Consider the following 20445-nt stretch of genomic DNA (forward strand, 5'->3'; position numbering starts at 1 on the left):
ATTCTCTAGAAATATTTTTCCATGCACAATTGGAATCAAAGCCAGTAGTGATTACTCATTATTATAGTATATATTTTGATGATTCAATAAAGCCTATGAGACCCAAAGGGTTTGAGGGAGAGATCAATTCAGAGGGGACAGACAGGTGGATGGATGGGTAGATATAAATAAATGCAAATAATTTCCCCATAGTAATTATATAGCATATGCTGATGTAATATGCAGCATATTACAGTTTTCAGATGGATTACAGTTTTAAAAGTAAAAGCACAATAAAATTAAAAACACTTCAAAATATCTTACCTTGGGATATATGTGATCTTTCTAAGCAAGGCAGAAAAAAGAAGCCATGTAAAAAAAAAGATAAGGATATTTAAATATATTAAAATGGTTTAAAAACTAATCTATAATCTATAAATATAATTGAACTATATTGGTAAGTTAGAAAATTATTTCAAATTTAAAGTCCATGTAGCAAATAAATAAAATGGTTCCCAGCTCAGCCTACAGTACCAACATTAATTGAGACTAATAAAAAAATTATGAAAATATTCTGCTTAATTGCTTTAGGGAGAAGTAAACATTTTCACACATTGATGAAAGGAGGGTATCTGTTTATATGTCACCCTTTGGAAGGAATGTGGCAACATATATTAAAAATCAACTAATATTCTTTAACTGTACGTTTGTGAATTTGCCATCAATATATATAAATATATGTACAAGTCAAAAATTAACAATATGTTTATATGCATATTTGTAGTTTTCCTAGTAACAATAGCCCATAATATTTTTGTAATTAAAAAGAAAACCGAGGGAAATATTAAAAACATTTCTCACAGTTTCTCAAATAGTAAATATCCAAAAAATAGGATTTCACACAACAACAAAAAGTTAACATTTTGGTTTCACTAAGTGTGAAAAAAGGAGTAAGAAAATTAATAATTTCAAATATATAAATGGGAAATTTAGTCTTTTAAAATCAATAAGCCTCTTTAAATGTCATAAAACTATCATACAAATTTATTTTATCAGAAAATATGTTAAGCCCCAAAGATATATGACATTTTTTGCCCATTTAATTAGTTTGAAAATTGTTAATTTTATGGAAAAATATGAGTGATAGGAGATGATTTTGAGGACACATAATTACCTTCATTCATACTTTTTCTATTTTAATTTGGAAAAGAAGAAAGAATTCCTATATAAATAAATGAATTCTGGAAGGATTAGCCCTTGATGCCTCTTCATGCTGCTCAGTCCATCTCTGCTAGTTAATGAATAGATAATGACCAATTTACTTGTGGCCTCCAGAGAGACCACAATATAAGTATCACAGTTCTATGAAAACATTTTTATTATGTGCATTGCTAGAAGCCAAAATAGAATTCACAAAACTTCTAGTATATGCTGAATTTTTGCTGAAAGACCGACACTTCAGTGTAACTTCTTATTTTCCACACTCTGAGTATTGGCTCCGTATTGCGTTCTTCAGGAATTAAGAGTGGTACATGTGAGTCCATCTTTCAGGAGATCATTGTATTAGTCACTTAAAGTGCAATGGATTATGACTCTAAATCAGTGATCACAAACTTGGTAGCTTTAGATGAAATGAATCATGTAGATCCAGCTCTCAATGACTCATTTTTAAGTTACACAATGCTTTATGACTATGCTCAGTTTTCTTTGCAAATGATATAAACTGAAATAACTACATTCATTATCTGATATGGGTGCTGTAGATTTTATGTTTCTATAAAAGTATATTTATTTTCATAGATGAAGACTTGCCCCCTATTCAATATTAGAAGTATAGAGCATGGTCTATGACAGCAACTCCAAAGCAAGTTCTATGCAAAAGAAGCATAATAGGAATTAGAGCATAAATTGTGAAGTAACTACCGTGGAAGAAGTGAAACACTCAAGATGTTTATGCTCACTCATCAACAAATATTTGTGGAACACTTTCTCTATCAGACTGTACTAAAGGACTGGTCTAAGTGCTAGGACTACACAAGTGAATAAAACAGCCCCAAATCTCCACCCTTAAGAGGTTTTCTCACAAATGGGTGAGAAAATAAGGGAGACAAAGGCACATAATAAGTGTGTATTACATGTATGTATATTATGTATGCAAAATTTTAGCTGATAAATGTTAAGGAGAAAAATAAAGCAGAAGAAAGGGGAAAGTGTAGGGAGTAGGTGAAGTTTTTGTAAGTTTAGATTGGGTTAATCTAAGAAAGGGGATGTTTTCGTAAGGGCTCAGTAGAAGTAAGGGAAGAAAATACATAAATATGTGGGAAAAGAAAATTCTAAGAAAATGAAGAGCAAGTGCAAAGGATCAGAGTAGGCATCATGCCTGATCCATCCAATAAATGAGAAAGTCGGTGTTTTTTGAACAGTGTGAGAGGAACAAAATAATAAAATAGTTAGCCAGGTAAAGTAAAACATTTTTAAAACTGACAAAAGCTTTGGTCAATTTTTAGTCAGTTGACCAAAATTCAGTCAGGCTTCTCTGAGCCGTCTTCTCAACCAGGCCTCAACTTTGAGCTTCTTTGTCTATCCTCGTCCTTGCAAAGTCCAGTTTTAGCAAGAAGTTTGCTAAGCCAGTTTAAAGGGAATCCTCCCACATTTAGTTTCTGATCACACTCAGTATCTGATCAAGTTCCTCATTTCCGACCATCCCCCAAGTAATATCTGATCATTCCGGCCCTGCATCCAGCAAGAATTGTGTTAGATCAGTTTAGCAAGAACTCCCCCTAACCCTGATGTCTCCTCTTAGTAACTTTATATCCACCGACCCCTGCAACCTGCCCCTTAACTGTAAATCCCCACTGTTTCTGCTGTATTTGGAGTGGAGCCCTACCTCTCCCCCTTCTAGTGACACCTTGACACCTACTGCAAAATTTGAATAAAGCCTTCCTTACTAGTTCAATATGTCAGAGTATTTTTACCTTAACAGGGTCATTATCAATGTTAATGTGTATACTGACTTCAAAAAGCTAGAGATAGCCTATGAAAACCCAATAAAAGCAATGCAAATCTATGGAGAAAAATTTAAAATGTGATTTTAAAAAATAGTGGAACTGCTTGTGTTGGGTTATTTAGGGCTCAGTGGCTAAACCTGGCAGCATGTATTCTCCTTGACATTAGAAATATTTTTTTAAGTTTTTAAGTTGAAAAGCTAATATATATAGGTGATCATGTAACAATAATATTAAAAAATATTTATTGCTGAATAAGACAAGTGCTCACCTCACTTATAAAGAAAGATATTGGATTGAATGCTGCTGGATTGTGGAGCTCTAAGGATTGTTCCCAGTGGGAAAGTAATTGTTACAAAGGAAGTATTGAGATGGTCCACAATGGGGGTCTGATTTTCAAAATGTATTTAAATCATGAAGTGAATGCTCCTCAAAGAGAGAGAAAAATAATAAAGTTCACTCCATTGCTGAGCAAGGGGAAATCTACTGGCAAAATACAGGAAGAAAAAAAGTTCTGAACCTAAAGAGTGTGTTCAAAGGCCAAGCAAACAGAAAAAAAAAAAAAAAATATATATATATATATATATGCATGGGATACTGAATAAAAGAAGAAACAAACAATTTGCAAAAGTATTAACAAAGCCTTTCATAGAAAGCAGTTGATACAAGCTGTTGGCAAAGACTGAGGATTTGAAGTGTATGAATTCCAGGCAACAAGAGTGCTAAAATATACATCTATAATTTTGTTCCAGAACAAAATGGAATGAGAGTGGTGCAGAAAACAGAAGCTCAGATTACACTACAAAAGAGATTACTTAGTTGCTTGGCTCCCCGGTTAATGGAGTGCATCAGTTTGAGGAAATGGAAGTACATAGTGGACTTCCATGAGAAAGCCTCTGTAACTGGTGCAGACAGTATGCTTGCACAGCACATCAACAGGATACATTCCTAATCAGTCCTCTGTGTATGTGAATGTTTAATTTTAGAGTTGGAATTGTCTTCTAAAAAAATCTACTTGACTTTAGTTAAAATTCTGAATTAAAGAGTCCCTCTTTTTGCTCTTTTCAACAGTGCCCTACTCAGAATGATCTCTGCCTGGCAACACAGTCAAAATTCTGGTTTCCAGAAAGAGAGAGAAAAATAGGCTTTACTCCCTAATGCCGCTGCCCTCTTATGCTTTTTATCCTACCCTGAAAACAATAGTTTTCAAAGGGGTCAGTTATTTTGAATTGTGTTCAGATACCCTGTTCAAATTCATCTCAACCTACTTATGAACCAGGTAACACATGGAATGATTAATTCAATTAAGTAACTTTAATAATGAATAACGTTTTTCATGACATAGTTGATTAAAAGTTTTGTTGATTTTTGCAAAAATGATTAAAGTCAATAACTTCTCTGAGCTTTTTTGAACTATTCCTCTATGGAAAACCTCCCACTGCTCTGTGTGAAAATTATTCTTCCATTTTCTGTTATGATAATTTATCAATGGAACCCAAAGGAAGTTAACAGTGAGATAGAAATGCATACTTTGCACGTATGGCTTAGATCTTTCCCATTCTGATTTGCCATAAGAACTTGTCATGGAGCTCCTCTGACCCTCTGGCACTCCTAATATATGAGGCCATGTGCCTTCCAACAAGGTAACTGGGAATGCCATATCACTTAGGAGCACAGTTATTTTCATTTATATTGATAGAATTCCATGAGAAATGGCTAGTAGTTTCTGCTACTACTGCTAGCTGTATGCTCAGGCAAATTTGAACCCCAAAGCATTTGTTATTTTCCTAAAGGGAATAGGTTTATAATCATGGATAGGGCTCCTAACCAACAACTCATCCCCTCTCAGAACCATAGGCCTTGGGTGTTCACTTCTGTGACTTAATCTTTCTGTATATAAAATCAGCTCCCTTGAAAATCTAGGTACACATTTCCCTAAGACTGGGTCATAGTGCAAATTAAAGGAACTACTCAATATCAAGCTCTAAAGCATCTCTTCTTGATGGTGATTACCAAATTAATTCAAATGACTTCATAGTTCCGTGTTTAATCAAAATTAATGAATTCATCACCAGTGCACTGATTTATTTGTGTGATTAGAACTAAAAAGGTCATTCTCATCATTTTTCACCTCTTTTAATCTTAGTTTCTCTATTAAGGAGAGTAGATTTAATGCCTCTTGAAAAGAGATGTTTCTTTTCCTTGTATTGTTTGAATTAATTTAATTCTTTATGAATAGATTTTATTCAGCATTTCAATGAGCTTAAAAAGGATGCACTATAAGGGACAGCCAGTGTGTATCTATTTTCTCTAAAAGAAAGTCCTGGGGAATAGTTATATGTCCTCATAGAGGTTTCAGAACACTTCTGTTACTGTGTCTGATAGTGTTTAAAAATATCCCTTTAAGGGTCCTTCCCCCTTTTCTCTCTCCATTGAGTCTGAATTTGTAACCAAAAGGGAATCTCTGTTACATATTTTATATTCTCTGTGAGTAGTGAATGATAGCCCTTAGCAGTTGCTCAACTTTATTTATTGACTAAATGGATGGAATAATTACATCACACAATTGAATTATAAACTAATTTATCCTTTCTATATCCTACAACTGTTTTTCTTATGCCAGGAAACTACTGCCTTCCTCAAATCAAGAAGCTAGTTATCACATAGTAGTGAAAAGTTAAAGGACAAGAAATGTGAAAACTTGTGTTATTTCCTGTTAAAGAGGTGAGAAGAAAACAGAAGCTAAAAGACATATGAAGGGTACATTTTTAATTTAGATTTATTCTGCTGCTATAACAAACCACTACAATGTTGACAGTTTAAAACAACACAAATTTGCATTCTTACAGTTCTTGAGGTCGAAAGTCCAAAATGGGTCTCACTGCAATAAAATCAAGCTGTTGAGAGGGCTCTGCTCCTTCTGGGGTCACTAGGAGAGAAGATGTTCTCTTGCCTTCTCCAGCTTCCCAAGGCCACCCCTTTTCCTTTGCTGTGGCCCTCTCCCTACGTTTTGAAAGCCAGAAGTTTGGAGCTGAATTCTCTTCATGTTGTCATATGTCTGAGTTTCCACTTTGTTCCCTCCCTCTTCTACTCTTTTTAAGGTCCTGATTAGATTGAATTTATAACCTAAGATACTCTCCCCACCTCAATCTAACTACATCTACAGTGTCCTTTTTGCCATTTAAGGAAACATATTCCCATGTTCCAAGGATTAGGACATGGACAACTTCAGGGAGTCATTATTCTGCCTAACACTTACCCTATTCCAGATTGTAACACAATGGTTACCCCACCAGGGAAATAATTTTGAGACACATTCTTCTTTATAATGCAAGGGAAGAAGAGAATGCCATTCAGTGAGCACCAGCCATGTAATAAGAAGTAATCTGTTACATTCCCTTAAATTATCACAAGAAGCCATTACACATATATACATTTTTAGCATTTTCCATGTAACCACCTTTCTATTTGTAAGGTTCTGGGCACAATGTGTTTCCCTAGATGGACAGGGCTCCCTTTCCTTCCCTAACACACACATTCTAGTGTGTTTGATGTTAATAAAAACAAATGAGCAAACAAAGACAAGTTAATGGCTGCTGAGAAATGTTTTACAAAGAGAACAGACATTGTAATTTATTATAAAGTCATAAGGTAAAGTGAGGTAAAGGCTTACTTTAAGTAATGTGGACAGTTTTTTTTTGTATTAAGACTTAAAAATGACAAATATTCACAAGAAGACCTAATGTGCTATTACTGTCACTTTATAGTCAAAATAGCAAGGACTTAATTGAATAATCTGTCCTAGGTCATATGGCTACTATAATGGCAAATTGGAATTCAAGCCCAGATCTTTTGACTAAAAGTAGAATGTATTATTGTTCATGAAGCCTAATTGACATTAGGTTGTGGCTACTTTAAGGTACAGCAACAGTTCCCAACTAGGGGAGGGGTGGGAGCATGTGAATTCACATGCCCTCTTCCCAGAGGATTTTTGGCAATGTCTGTGGACATCACTGATTTTCAAAACCTAGGTAGAGGTGCCAATAGCATTTAGTGGGTCAAGGACAAGGATACTGTTAAACATTCTATAGACACAGAACAGTCTCTCCCCAAACAACAAAAAGAATTATCCACCCCAGAATGTCAGTGGTATTAAGGTTCAAACAGTCTGATTTATATAGATGTGCTGAACTGTGGCAACTTTAAGAAACTGGCATATAGTCACTCTAGAATTGTAGAAATGAACCTATATAATCAATGCAAAGCATATGCAAAGTTAGGTATCCATTAATGATGATGGTGATAACAAGGGCAATGATGATGATGACGATGATGAATATGAATAGTTACATACTCTATAGATAGGAAGAAAATGTGACAGTGGAAAGAATGGCTTGATTTGACAGAAGGCTATACTCACAGACTCTGGGTATAATTTCAGTTGACACATATGACTTGGCTGTCAAATTTTATTGCTCCTATAAAGCCCAATGACCAATGTCAGTCTAAATCAAATATTTATCTCATTCTACATCGAAAGCCTCAAATCCTTTTTTTTCCCTCAGATCACTGACCAACAGACCATTGTGACTTGTGCTATTTTCACTGACAACCTTGATTGGTGTTGTGCAGGAATTTGGCGAAGTTCATTGTTAAAGACTAGTCTTTCAAGGTGCAGCTGGTGAGGAAGTTGGTAATATCTTACATTTATATTGTGCTTTACAGTTTTCATATACATATATATATGTATATGGTTTTATTTGACCCCACTGAATTCTGTAAATTACTTGTATCAGTTCTGTTCTATATTCTTTTTACTTTTTATGCTCTTTTTAGTGCCAAGAAATATTCTGATGGATCACCTGTTTGCCAAATTTAGGCTTATCTGTCACCATTTTATATGAGGGAACGTACATCCTCCTAATGATCAGGGTAAATCACCCCTTATAAGGAAAGAATTACCTTCCTTGCTTTTTGACTTTTGGTATTAGACGCCTAAAGTGACCAACTGGTAGCTAGAGTTCAAAGTTTAAGTAACTAGCTATTTTCCCTAGTAGAAGTATTTCTGTTCTAAGGATCGGGACCTCTAAACTTGCAGAGTTGCGGAGATAGGCATCAAAAATTCTACAAGTGGACCAGTGGAGTGATGGTTAACAGAGTCACTTATATCTCTATCCTTGGTTCCTAGACCCATGTATTTTATTTATTGAAGAAACAGAACAATAACATTGTGAATTTAAGGTGCTTTGACATCCCAGGGGATAGTGCCACAATCTTGCATTGTGTCAGCTCTAAGCTGTACCTTAGCTGCACCTTTGAAATACTGTTTTATTGCTCTGTTACTCCTGAGGCTTCTCTTCTATGTGGTAGAAACAATGGATCCCACGGTCATAGCCAAAGTCGTAGATGACATGGAAGTCTTACCTATCTTTTGTGTGACTTCTGGCTCTGCTCATCCCTGATACTAGATCTGTCACTTCCATTTTTATAATATATTTCTCGTAGGTCCATCCTAACTTGTGACTTGGTGAACCTGACAGAACTCAGTACATGGACAATTTGGGCCTCATTGTTAGTTTATGTCCCCTGATCAGGAACTCCATCTCTACCAGTAGCAAGACAGGATTTTTCTAATCCTATACAATTCCATGCTACAAATGGCATGAGTTTGCTCCACCACCTCAGAAACCTTCATTTTGCTTCTCTTATTGAAGTTTCTTTCAAAATTCACATAACAGTTTTTCCTGCCACATACATCTCCACTATCACAGGGCTCTTCAGGTGTTACAAGCCAAGAGTCAGAATTGTTTACATCAGAGCATGGAGCTGCTACACAAAACTTTTTTTTTTTTTTTAATCTGAGGTCTACAAAGAACAAGAAGCTCTCTGTGGCACTCATTTTATGAACTGGAGCTGTATTTCCAAGTATAGATGCCTTTTGCCAAAACTTGAAGAAAACTAACAGGCATTTTGCTTCCTTCTTAGATGTGTGAGGAATGAGATGAAATAATTTGTCCTTTGCTTTGGATGTCCTCACAAGCCCCAGGCATCAAAATCTTCATTAATGTGATATGTCTTGGAGTATCTATAGAATTAATAGACCACTCTTCTAGTTCATCCAGTTCAAATGGCATGGTACCACTGAGCCAGTGGACTAACAGACTGTTCTATGGAAAATCCACATAGTCCAGGTCCTGTGGACTTATACTACGGCAGGGTGAGACAGTTAATATGGTACCAGCACAGGCTGTAAATAAATATGGTTTCTATCACATATGAATTTGAACTGTTTCTGAGCCTCCCTCCCGATAGAGATGTAAAATAATACAATGTACCTTAAACTGTGATAACTTCCTTTACAAAAACTATTTGCGTTTTCAGTAGTCGACCATCATCATCCAGATTCATCTTGGTTTTAAAGGGGGCAGTCACTACTGGGAGACTTAATGGGAGTCTTAAATGGGATGATGGCAGTCCCTACTGCTCATCCTCACCCCTTACATCTTCACACAGGACACTAATTTCTTCAGTTCTCTTGGAGATTTTATTTTTTGTATTTATCTTCAAAAGAGTGAGTCCATTTTAGAGGCTCCTATTTAGTATGTCTGACTACAGTAGCTCTTACTTCACTGGCAAGTGAACCATAGTGAGGTTTCTGAGAAATATCAAGTATTTCTTTTTCTATTATATATTCCTAGATGGGAAAAATAACCAGTGGGTGTGCCAGTGGATGTACAGCACATTAGACTTTGTACAGGACTTCATTTACTTGTGCCCTAAATGTTCCTACTCTAACAGGGAGATCACGCTTTGGGTACCAGACATTAATGTCAACAGTCCAGCAGTCTTTAAAGTGGTGGTGTCTCTCTGCCCTCTTGTATGCTTAGCTAACTAAATGGCTGTAGGCTGGAAATCCATTATGATATATATTGCAATAGAATGGTAGTCTTTCTCTTTGGCACCTGAATTCTCTTCCAGTTGACAGGTTTTTCATCGGAAAACCAACCCCTTGAAACTGGGCAATAGATTTTGCCTCTGGGGGGAAGTCGTCCTCATCTTCTTGACCATCCATTCTTGCTTTCTTTTGATGTTGTGGATTCAGCACCACTCTTGCTGGCTGCTTATCCATCTTGCCTAGGGGATATCATTTTCTTTTAAATATCTCTGTATGTCTTTGTGAGTTAGAACCTTCTAGCTGCTGCTCACCCTTGCTTTACAATTTACCTATCTTCTTTTTGGTAATGAACTGCTCCCACACTGCATCCATGATTTCTGTTTTCTATCATTCTCATAACTATCAGGGAGCTGATCGCAGTCTGTAATAAAACCTCTCACCATCATCACTGGCTTAGGGAGGACAACCACCAGTAAATTTCAGAATCGTGCTAGTATTTCTCTCAGAAACAAATTTCTTAAAACTTTGGCCTTAGCCTAGAAGATAGACAGGATGTCGGATTTCAGCTACATGGAGTATATCCATTTATAGCATGGCAATTATCTAGGTCTTCTTAAAAAACAGTTTTAGTGAGGCATCCTTCATTCATAATAAATCACGTATGTTTAAAACACATATTCTGATAGTTTTCTGACATACTTATACCTGTGAAACCAACACCACAATCAAGATAATAAAAATATCCATTCCCCAGAATTTTTTATGCAAATCAACCTCTCTCCTTCTATAACCACTACTACATCATATTTCCATGCTAATAATGAATTTCTTTTCGTCACTACAAAGTTAGCTTGCAATTTTTTTGAATTCTAAATGAATGGAATCTTTCACAGAGAAAATAAATGGGGTGAAGGAATTATGTGTATCTTGATTATAACGGAGTATACAGAATTCAGGCACTTGTCAAAACTCATAGAAGCACATATCTAAAAAGGATGAATTCTACTGTATGTAAATTAGACCTGGAGAAGACTAACTGATAAAAAGATTAAATATTTAACGAATTTTAAAAGCATTTCTAATTTAGCTGAAGGTTATACTGCAAAAATGTTGTGGATTTGGGGATCCATGTTGGCCAGCCTGACTCCAGAGCTAAACCATTTTAAATGCAATACACACTTATTTTAATATAATACAACACTACTTTAATGTGCTAATTTTCAAAATTCACGCATTAAGAATCAGAAACTTCCAGACTTCTAAGATATATACCATTGTAGCAGTGATGTCCTTTGAAACGCAAATTAAAAAAGGCTCATATCTCACAGTTATAAGGACTCTGCTAGGGGGCTTTCTTAACTCAGCTGATTCCCCCACTTCACCAAAGACATGAGAGCTCTTATATCAAGTCAGTTTTAGAAGTCCTGTTTTGTTAAGAATTTTAAAAGTACAAAATTGTATTTGGATAATTATAATTCCACGTTAACTTATATTAGAGACAGTAACTGAGGTAATCAAAGAACAAACAATCATAGACTATAAGCACTTAATGAAATTCTAGGGACTATTGAGCTAATGCCTCTAATCAGCATTTAAAAAGATCAAAGTCCACAGTCATATGATTTGTTTGATGTTATGCTTAGTCGAGGAAAAATCAGAACTAAATTCCAAGTTCTCTAATTCAGGCCAGTACTCCCTCTTCACTAATATGTGATCATCTTTGTGCTGGGAATCATGCTATTCAGAGTACTTGAGAAGAGACTGGAATGGTATTTGTAAGTAAAGCATGAAGTTAATTGATCTGAAGTGTTCTTATCTATATTTTTATACATTTAACTTAAGAGAAATATATCACATTTGAATTATCAGTTGCTTATTTGTTTCAGTATCTTGAAGGATATTGTCAACAAATTAGAAGCTTAGATACATTTTATGGTAATTTACTAAGTATTATTTTAATTAAATAATTAAATAAATCTTATTTTAGGAAATAAGATTAAATCTTATTTTAGGAAAAACAACGTTTCATTTAACAATGTTGTTAAACGATGGTTTTCAAAATAAGTTTTGATATTAGTTATTATAGTCACACTAATTTCTTCTCTAGTATTGGAGTAGTAGTGAAAAGTGTATAGTTTTTAAAATGTTAGAAAATTTATCTTTACATTAAAGCAAAAGAATTAACTAATAGCATTGGGTAGGAAGGCAATTTATTTAGTTTATATGCACACCCCAATTACATTCTTACTGTTGGCTGTAACCTTAGTTTATGTTCTTTCATAAATCACAGATTGGTGTTATTTTGAGAAAAGGTGCATTGTATAGTACAAAAATATTATTTATTTTCAATTTAAATCAAGTTTTCTATAACAGCAAAAAGAAAAATAAATGAATACTGTCTATTATGGGCTGAATTGTGTCCATCAAAAAGATACATTGAAATCCTAACCCCCAGTACTTCAGAATGTGATTTTATTTGGAAACGAGATTACTGCAGATGTAACTAGTTAAAATAAAGTCATTTTGGAGTAGGATGGGCCCTTAATCCAACAGGACTCTAGTCCTTCTAAAAAGAGAAGAACCAGAGAAAGAGACGCATGAGAAGAGAACACTAAGTGACAATTGACCCAGAGCCTGAAGCATGGCACCTGCAAGCTAAGGAGTCAGCGATTGTTGGGAAACCACAAGAGGCTAAGAAAAGGCAAGGGAGGATACTCCCCTACAGTTTTCAGAGGGAGTGCTGCCCTGCAAACACCTTGATATTGGACTGTGGCACCCTAAACTGTGAAATAATAAATTTCTGTTCTTTTAAGTCATCTAGTTTGTGGTACTTTATTATGACAATCCTTGAAAACTAATACCATTTAGTTTGTGCCATTTTTCTTACTCATCAAGACAGATCCAAAGAGCTATATGTAAGAAGGGAGATCTTCAATTTTCTAAGTGATCTGAGAATTTAGAGAATGTATTTTGCACACACGCATTGTTTATTTAATTTTTTTTTTCTGTTTACTATAATGTTTTGATATTTTGGAGCCTTGTAGACCCAGGAAGACTATGCTTCTCTCAGAGCAAATAATTCCAAGAAATTACAACTTGCTTGAAGCATGCCTATGATATGCAAATCACCCAATCCAGAGCCCATGATGGCCCATCACTGCCTTTTTCAAATACCTCATACAGGCCAATATTCCCCACACCCCAAATAACCCCAGGGTCAGCTAAAGACAAGGAGAGACCACCTCTATGGCCAAAACCACTAAAATTATTCAAAGTATCCCATACAACCTTACCCAGCATGATTATCCTGACTTGCCCATTCTTTCCAGTGAAAAACACAGTAAAGGATCTGGTCCTGGCTTTTCCCTGGCTCCTTCTGCCTTCTGATCAGTCCAAGAGCTTCCCCACATAGTTCTACATGGTGGGAAGTGTAGGAAATAAACTTCTTTCAATGCAGCTGCCTCTGTCTGTCAGCTTAACCATTCCTATTTAAAATCCCAGTTACTTTCATTCACCACTGAAAATAAATGAAACCATTTGGTATTAATATTGATAGAACTAGAACCAAAATTACATTACATTCTCTTAAAAAAGAAGAAATGTTGAATAACAACATACACTTTATTTGTAACTAATTTTACGTGAAGTTCTATCAATAAGGATGGCATATGTAAGCATCTCTCAGGCTAGAAAATAGAAATTTAGTAATTTTTTGTCTGAACTTTGCCATTAATAAATAGTGTGGTCTTGAATAAATCAGTTCAGTATCTCTGATAAAACTTTCCTCTTTTGTCTAATCAGCATAATGACATTTGTCCTCCCTACCTTACAGGATTTCTGTGAGTAATATTTTCCCAACATTTACTGTTTAAGTCTACAGTGTGGCAGTCAATGTGCTTGTCCACTAAATCAATTACAAAGATAAATGAGACTTGGCATCCATCGTTGAAGTAAATGAAAATTACATATTAATGTACCTTGGAGAGTTAAAGAGTTATGTACATTAAAAGTGTTTTTTACCATCATCATTTTTATTAGCTACATATTAAAATTCTGATAGAATTAGCATTATCAATAAAGCCTGTAGTATAAGATATAAAACATGAAGGGTAAGTAAAATTGGCCAGCAATTTTGTATAGAAATATTTCCCAGGACCATGGAAAGCCTGGCATTAAATCCAAACAATACATGAAGGGGGAAAATGCGCACACTGTGTGCCTAGAATAATATGTAGTGGGAGACAAGAGACTAAAGGCCCCAGTAACCAGCTTCAGATAGGACACTATACTGCTTGTTTCCAGATCTGATTAGCTCTAGACACCTAGAAAAGGAGGTTTTCTCAGAATCTCTCGAATTTATACCATCTTTATTCTCTGCACAAAAGGATGTCCTTACCCATCACAGTGCAAAGTAAAGTCTTTTTTTTCCTTTGTGAATTCCAATTTTCGTTTTTTTTCTGAAGAAAGGAATGTTCTGTCCTCTCACACATAAACAGTGGGTATTGAAAAATGATAGTAAGTGTGTGCGTGTGTGATTATATGTAGTCACTAAATATGTGCATTAAAATACTAAATATTATTAAAATAATATTTGGAAATAGTTTATAAATTATATAAAGCTTACTTGTAATATTAACCAAAAGAAAAGCTACAAAATATTTTATGATATCCTCAGGAATATATTATAACCACATAGTAAAAAGATTTGAAACAGTAACAGTGATTTTCTTTTGTGAGATAATGGTTGATTATTATTTTCCCCCAATATCCAGATTTTCATTCTGAGTTATGACTTCTGCACTGGAAAACATAGTCTTTGCAAAGTACATCTTTTTATTAATAGAGCTATTCAAAAGTATTTTGTATAGAAGACCAATATCTTTAAAATGTTTCCTAAGTTTTTTTTTTACTTATTTCCCCAAAGTTATATTTTATCTTTGGCATTTAAAAATGAACTAAGTAGAATATACTTTAGGATACTAGGATACATAGAAAATTCTTTGCTTAGTAAGGTATATTTTTTAAATGGAAGAAAATGTGCAACAAAAAATTTTTTAGGCATATCTTTCTAGAAGTCTCAGCTTCATGTAACTGAGCTTTCAGAAGTATGTTTAACTTGAATTTTTGATATTTGCCCAAATAAAGTTTGACTTGATCCTTCTGGCCTATAGTGCTGCAGGTTTTATCTCTAAGATTCAACCTGTCCTTAATTAGAGGAAACAAAGGATTTTAGGATTTACTCACTTATTTCAAATTGTAATATCAGTTTTCCTATTTTGGAAGCTATAACTATAATTCATGAAAGAAATTATTACATATTTTGTATTCTCTCATATATAACAAATTTCTTTTCTGAAAATTATTTCTATAAAATCTAAAAGGAGATAATCTAATTTTAGAATTTGCCTTCAAGTTAACTCACCTTTTTAATTTAATTTTTCAACATTGGAGTATTTTCCATAAATACTTAAAACCTTGATTCTTTTACTACAAAGAATATTTTTCTAATTACTTTTAATAAAAATATTAGAAATGCATCACAAATGTATCATAACAAAATGGATCATTAATTGCATATCACTTTAGGAAAAACTCACTTATTTAGTATCATCTTATTGTATATTAATTTAATGCAATTTCATTTTCAGAAAGTTTAGGCAAAATTTTGAGCTACTAAATTTGACATTTTACTAAAATTTTCCATCCTGTCTCCCCAGTGGTTCAGAAAATGATTTGGGTGGAGAAAGGAGTTCTAGTAATATCTTAGGAATTTGGTCAGAGAAGGCAGTAATTCGCTTTCTGCCAGAGGCTCCTCCAGAATTTCTTTATCACTTTATTGGGTGGGGATGGGGGAAGGCTTCAGAGCAGCAATGTGGTTGGGGATGTGGCGAGGGTACATGTCCTGAAGATACAGTCCCAAAACTACTTTGTATGAAAATAAGATTTTCATGATTCTTTAAAAAGTCACACAGAGTACTAATAAGGGGGCTTAGTGACACTCCTGCCTACAAAACACCTGTTGAGTCTAGATTCTGGGAACTTACCCCTTCCCAGAATCTAGAGAATGGACCCAGAGATCAATCACAAAAGGCTACTTACTTTCTATTTTAATAGCAATAACAATCCAATGCTAGTTTATCTCTTATGCACAAAGCTTAACAAGAAATGAAAAAAAAATTCCACAAAAGGGGCAAGCATCAATGGGAAGGTATAATACCCTTGACAGAAAGGTGAAATATAAAGGACTTCTTTAGATAGAGTTTGTATATCTGGTTATAATTTATTTCCCCACATTGGTAGTGGCATAGCCTTAAGTTATAGAATTATGAGTTAGAGGACTGTAACATCCTATTCATCCATTTACTTATTCATTCAACAATATGTTACTGAATGCCTCATGTACCTTCCAATCTACAGAATGAGAAAACAGTAACAGACAAAGTCATAGCTTCTTATTGTAACTATTTTGCTATGGAATTCAGAAACAAGGCAACTATAAAGAATATATTTCCACATAAATGCCGTCACCAGTTTAAGTGTGGAGGCTCTGGGAACACCTAGGGGGAGCAAGTCTTAGTCCAGTCCTGGGGATTATTCATCTTTCTTTTGCTTAATCAATAATGTGATTAAAGCTAACTTTGGGATTAGATGATAAAAACTATTATATACATAACAGATAAATAACAAGGTCTCACTGTATACCACAGGGGACTGTATTCAATATCTTATAATAACCTATAATGAAAAAGAATATGAAAGAGAAATATATATATATAAAGCTGAATCACTATGCTGTATACCAGAAACTAACACGACATTGTGATGAACTATATACTTCAATTAAAAATAAAAATGAACTCAAATACACGATTCAAATTATTGCACTGTAAATAGTAAAAATATTCACTGTGATAACTAACGTTATAGACAATTTGTGTTAGAAAACAAGAATAGAAATTTTTGACCTTAACAAAATAATTGTGGCACAATAAAGTTTGAAGTCTCACTTATAGACAGTAAGAATTCTTCACCTGTATAAGAACATTTGATTATCCAAGACCTTCTACAAATCCCATCAGAAGACAAATAAAAAGAGCTACATATAGGTACATGCTTCTCACACTGCTTAAAACCAATAACAAAGAGAAAATATTGAAACCAATCAGAGTTTAAAAAGACAATGCATAAGTTTATCATCAGAAACTGTGGAGGCCAGAATACCATGATAAGACAAAGTGCTGGAAAAAAGTCTATAGCCAATAAAAATATCCTATAAATGATTTTAAAATAAAGACATTTTCAGATAATTGAGAGAATTGGTAACCAGCAGAACTTCATTACAAGAAATGATATAAAATGAAATATCAGATTTAAGGAAGAAAAGAAAGGCACTGGGAGAGGTACATAGGTGGGTAAACTTTTTTTTTTTTAAGTTTTTTAAGTGGTTCTTTATTCACAAACTTGATACAAGTTCACAGAATTTACTGCGCATTGCCAAATAAATCTGCAATGCAAAATAAAAATTTAAAAACATGCCAAATGTGCAGCTGTCAATCTGCTAGCCGTAAGAATATTAAAGAATTCAATAATGTATTCAAGATTTAGCCTTAGGTTTAAGTAACTTTAATACTTTAAAGAATTCTGCCTTGTCACTTGTTATCTGAGCAACTGGCAATTAGAATTTTATACAAATATAACCAAATGAATAAGAATACCAGAAAATCATTTTCACTGTCCTCTTAACCAAGTTAAAATAAAAATAAACTAAATACACACAAAAAACACAGAAGCGCTAAGTCTCTTAGTTGCGGTTTACAAAGTTAAGAACTGGATCTTAAAGCAAATGCATAAGAAATACTTCTGAACTTTGTTTTTTGCAGGAAAAAAAGGGTTTCTGGATTTCTTTTTAGAAGTCTTAATGACAAGAATTTACTTTTAAATCAAACCAGTGTTTTTCCTCATGTATTTTTCCTTAAAGATAATTAAACTTTAAATACAAATAGTGGCATTATAAAATGAGCACAATTATATGACTGTAACAGCAAGAAGAGTATGAAGGGAGATGGAAATATATAGTCTTGTAAGTGATACAAATGTGAACATTTTAGTATGTAGTAGTAAATAAGATGTATAGTTTCAGAAGTGAAGTGAGATGTGGGATCAAATGGTACACTATTAATTCTGCATCAGATTCTAGTAAGTTAAAAATGCATCACCCCTGGAGTGATCAGGGAAAAGGATGGATAGATAACTAGATAGATAGATAGATAGGTAGATCAATCGATCGATAGATAGATAGGAAAGATAGATATAAAAAGTCCAACATAAAGAATTCTCTAGAATATTGAAGGAAAAAAAATGACTAAAAAGAAGTAAAGTTGCAATTGAGAAATAAAAGCAGTACAGTCAAATGGAAAATCAACGGTAAGACATAATACTTATATCACAAATAGACTAAATTCTCCAATTAGAAGGCCAACAGTATTAGACTACACCTAAAAGCAAGTCCCCACAAGTTTTCTACGAGAGGTACAAAAGAGAAAAAAATATATATACCAGAAATGGCACAACACATTTTATTTGATCTGTTGCATACAGGAGAAACACTCAGTATAGAACTGAGTTCAACTCTGAATACAGCAAAGATAGGTGAGGATTTATAGCCAATTAGCAGAGCAAGGGAGTCAGCAGGAGGAAAATTGCTAAGAAGATATATCAAGGGTAGGAAGATTCTTGATAGTCTGTCTTCACAGGACTATTGCTAAAAGCAGGCCAAAGACTTAGACATCAGTGGTGAGGATGAGGAAATTAATCAAATAGCAAAGATGGGATGATTCTTGTTAAAGTGACTTAGCAGCATTCTTTGTTAAAACTGGGCTGGGCAGGTCAAGGGCAGGGAAGCTGCCAAAGTTGAGGCCTAGTCAAGAAGAGGGACCAGAAGACCCTGGCTAACGTCTGGTCAAGAAGGTAGTGTTTGTCATTTGTACTTAAAATTGTAAAAGTGAAAATAGGATTACATTAAAAAATATAAAGATATATAAAATGTGGAACAAAAGATGTGTAAGTTTATGTGGCTACAGTAAAGTAATACAAAGCTGATTTTGAGAAATAGAAAGTAACCTTGTTATAATGAAAAATGCATCTATCCATCAGGAAGACATAAATGAGAAAAGCTTCAAAATAGAGAAAAGGAAAAAGGAAAAAACTCATGGTCAGAGATTTTAACATCCATTTCAAAGTAAGTAATAAAACAAGTAGACAAAATCCAATAAGGCTGTAGAACATCTGATCAATACTATCAACCAGATTGACATGTGATATTTACAGACCACATGTAATAATGAGAGGGGCAGAAATCAATGAAATAATAAAAAAAAAAGAGACAGTTATAAAAATGTTACAGTCCAAAGCTGGTTTTTTTTCTGAAAAAAAATCAATAAATTTGATACATCTTTACAGATTATAATCAAAAAAATGGATGGGAAAAAAAAACACATATTATCAATGTCAGGAATGGAATAGTGATAATCACCATAGATGCTATGAAAATTAGGGGATTATAATGAACAATTTATAAAAATATGTTCAACAACTTAATTGAAATGGACACATCTCTTTTTAAAAAACACATTTAGCAAGCATGATCCAAAAATGAATTTTAAAAATGAATAGATATATATATATGTTAAAGAAATAGAATTTTTATTTAAATGAGAAAATAAAACCTCCGTATGAGGAAAATATACGGCACAAATATTTTCACTGATGAATACTGAAGAAAATTTAGGAAAAATTTAGGTAAACTTTTACTCAAACTCTTTCATAAAACAGAGGAGGGATATTCTCTAATTCATTGTGAAGTCAGCATAAGTCTGATACTAAAAGATTGATACATGTATTACAAAAGTTAAATAGAGACCTATATAGCTACAGAATTTAGATGCCGAATCCTCAACAAAATTTTATTCAAGTCCAACAACACATGAAACTGATATTATGACCCACTGAGTTTCATCCCAGGAAAAATAGTTGGTGAAAATTTTGAAAATTAAGCAATGTATTTCAGCATTTTAACAAAACAAGAGAGATAAGAACATATTATAATCTTAGTGGATGACAAATAATTCAACATGAATTGAATATTCATGATAACATCACTGAGAAAATTAGAGTAAAATGTAACCTTCTCAAGTTTGTATAGAACATCTATTAAAGTATCAGCTAGCATCATATGAAGGTTAAGATACTGAATATTATTATACTATGCTCATAAATTGGAAAACTAAATAGTTTTAGGATATAAATTCTCCACAAAGTAGTCTATAAATTCTAAAGAAACATAGCAAGATATTTTAGGATAAATTGTTAGATTGCTACTGAAAATTCATATGAAAATCCAATGGACCTGAAAGAGCCAAAATGATCTTGAAAAGAGCAAAGTCAAAAGATTTACACAACTTAATTTCAAAACTATAAAGCTACAGATATCAAGACAGTGATATAATGGTAAAAGGAGATAAAGGTCAATGGAACAGAATAGTGTGCCTTGAAACAGAATCACAGGTC

At 33.8% G+C, this 20445-nt stretch overlaps 1 long non-coding RNA gene across 2 annotated transcripts in view; it reads left to right on the top strand.

Moving 5' to 3' along the window:
• Nucleotides 1-9258, top strand: part of LOC140700322 (uncharacterized) — a 32519-nt gene extending 23261 nt beyond the window's left edge. For both annotated transcript variants that reach the window (XR_012078743.1, XR_012078742.1), the window contains 4 exons: nucleotides 4056-4263; nucleotides 5608-5708; nucleotides 7550-7665; nucleotides 8970-9258. This is a non-coding gene — a long non-coding RNA (uncharacterized lncRNA). The remainder of the gene's footprint in view (nucleotides 1-4055; nucleotides 4264-5607; nucleotides 5709-7549; nucleotides 7666-8969) is intronic.
• The last annotated feature ends 11187 nt before the right edge of the window (nucleotides 9259-20445 follow it).

Source organism: Vicugna pacos, chromosome 2 (genome assembly GCF_048564905.1).
Source record: "Vicugna pacos chromosome 2, VicPac4, whole genome shotgun sequence".
Classification (NCBI taxonomy): Eukaryota; Metazoa; Chordata; class Mammalia; order Artiodactyla; family Camelidae; genus Vicugna; species Vicugna pacos.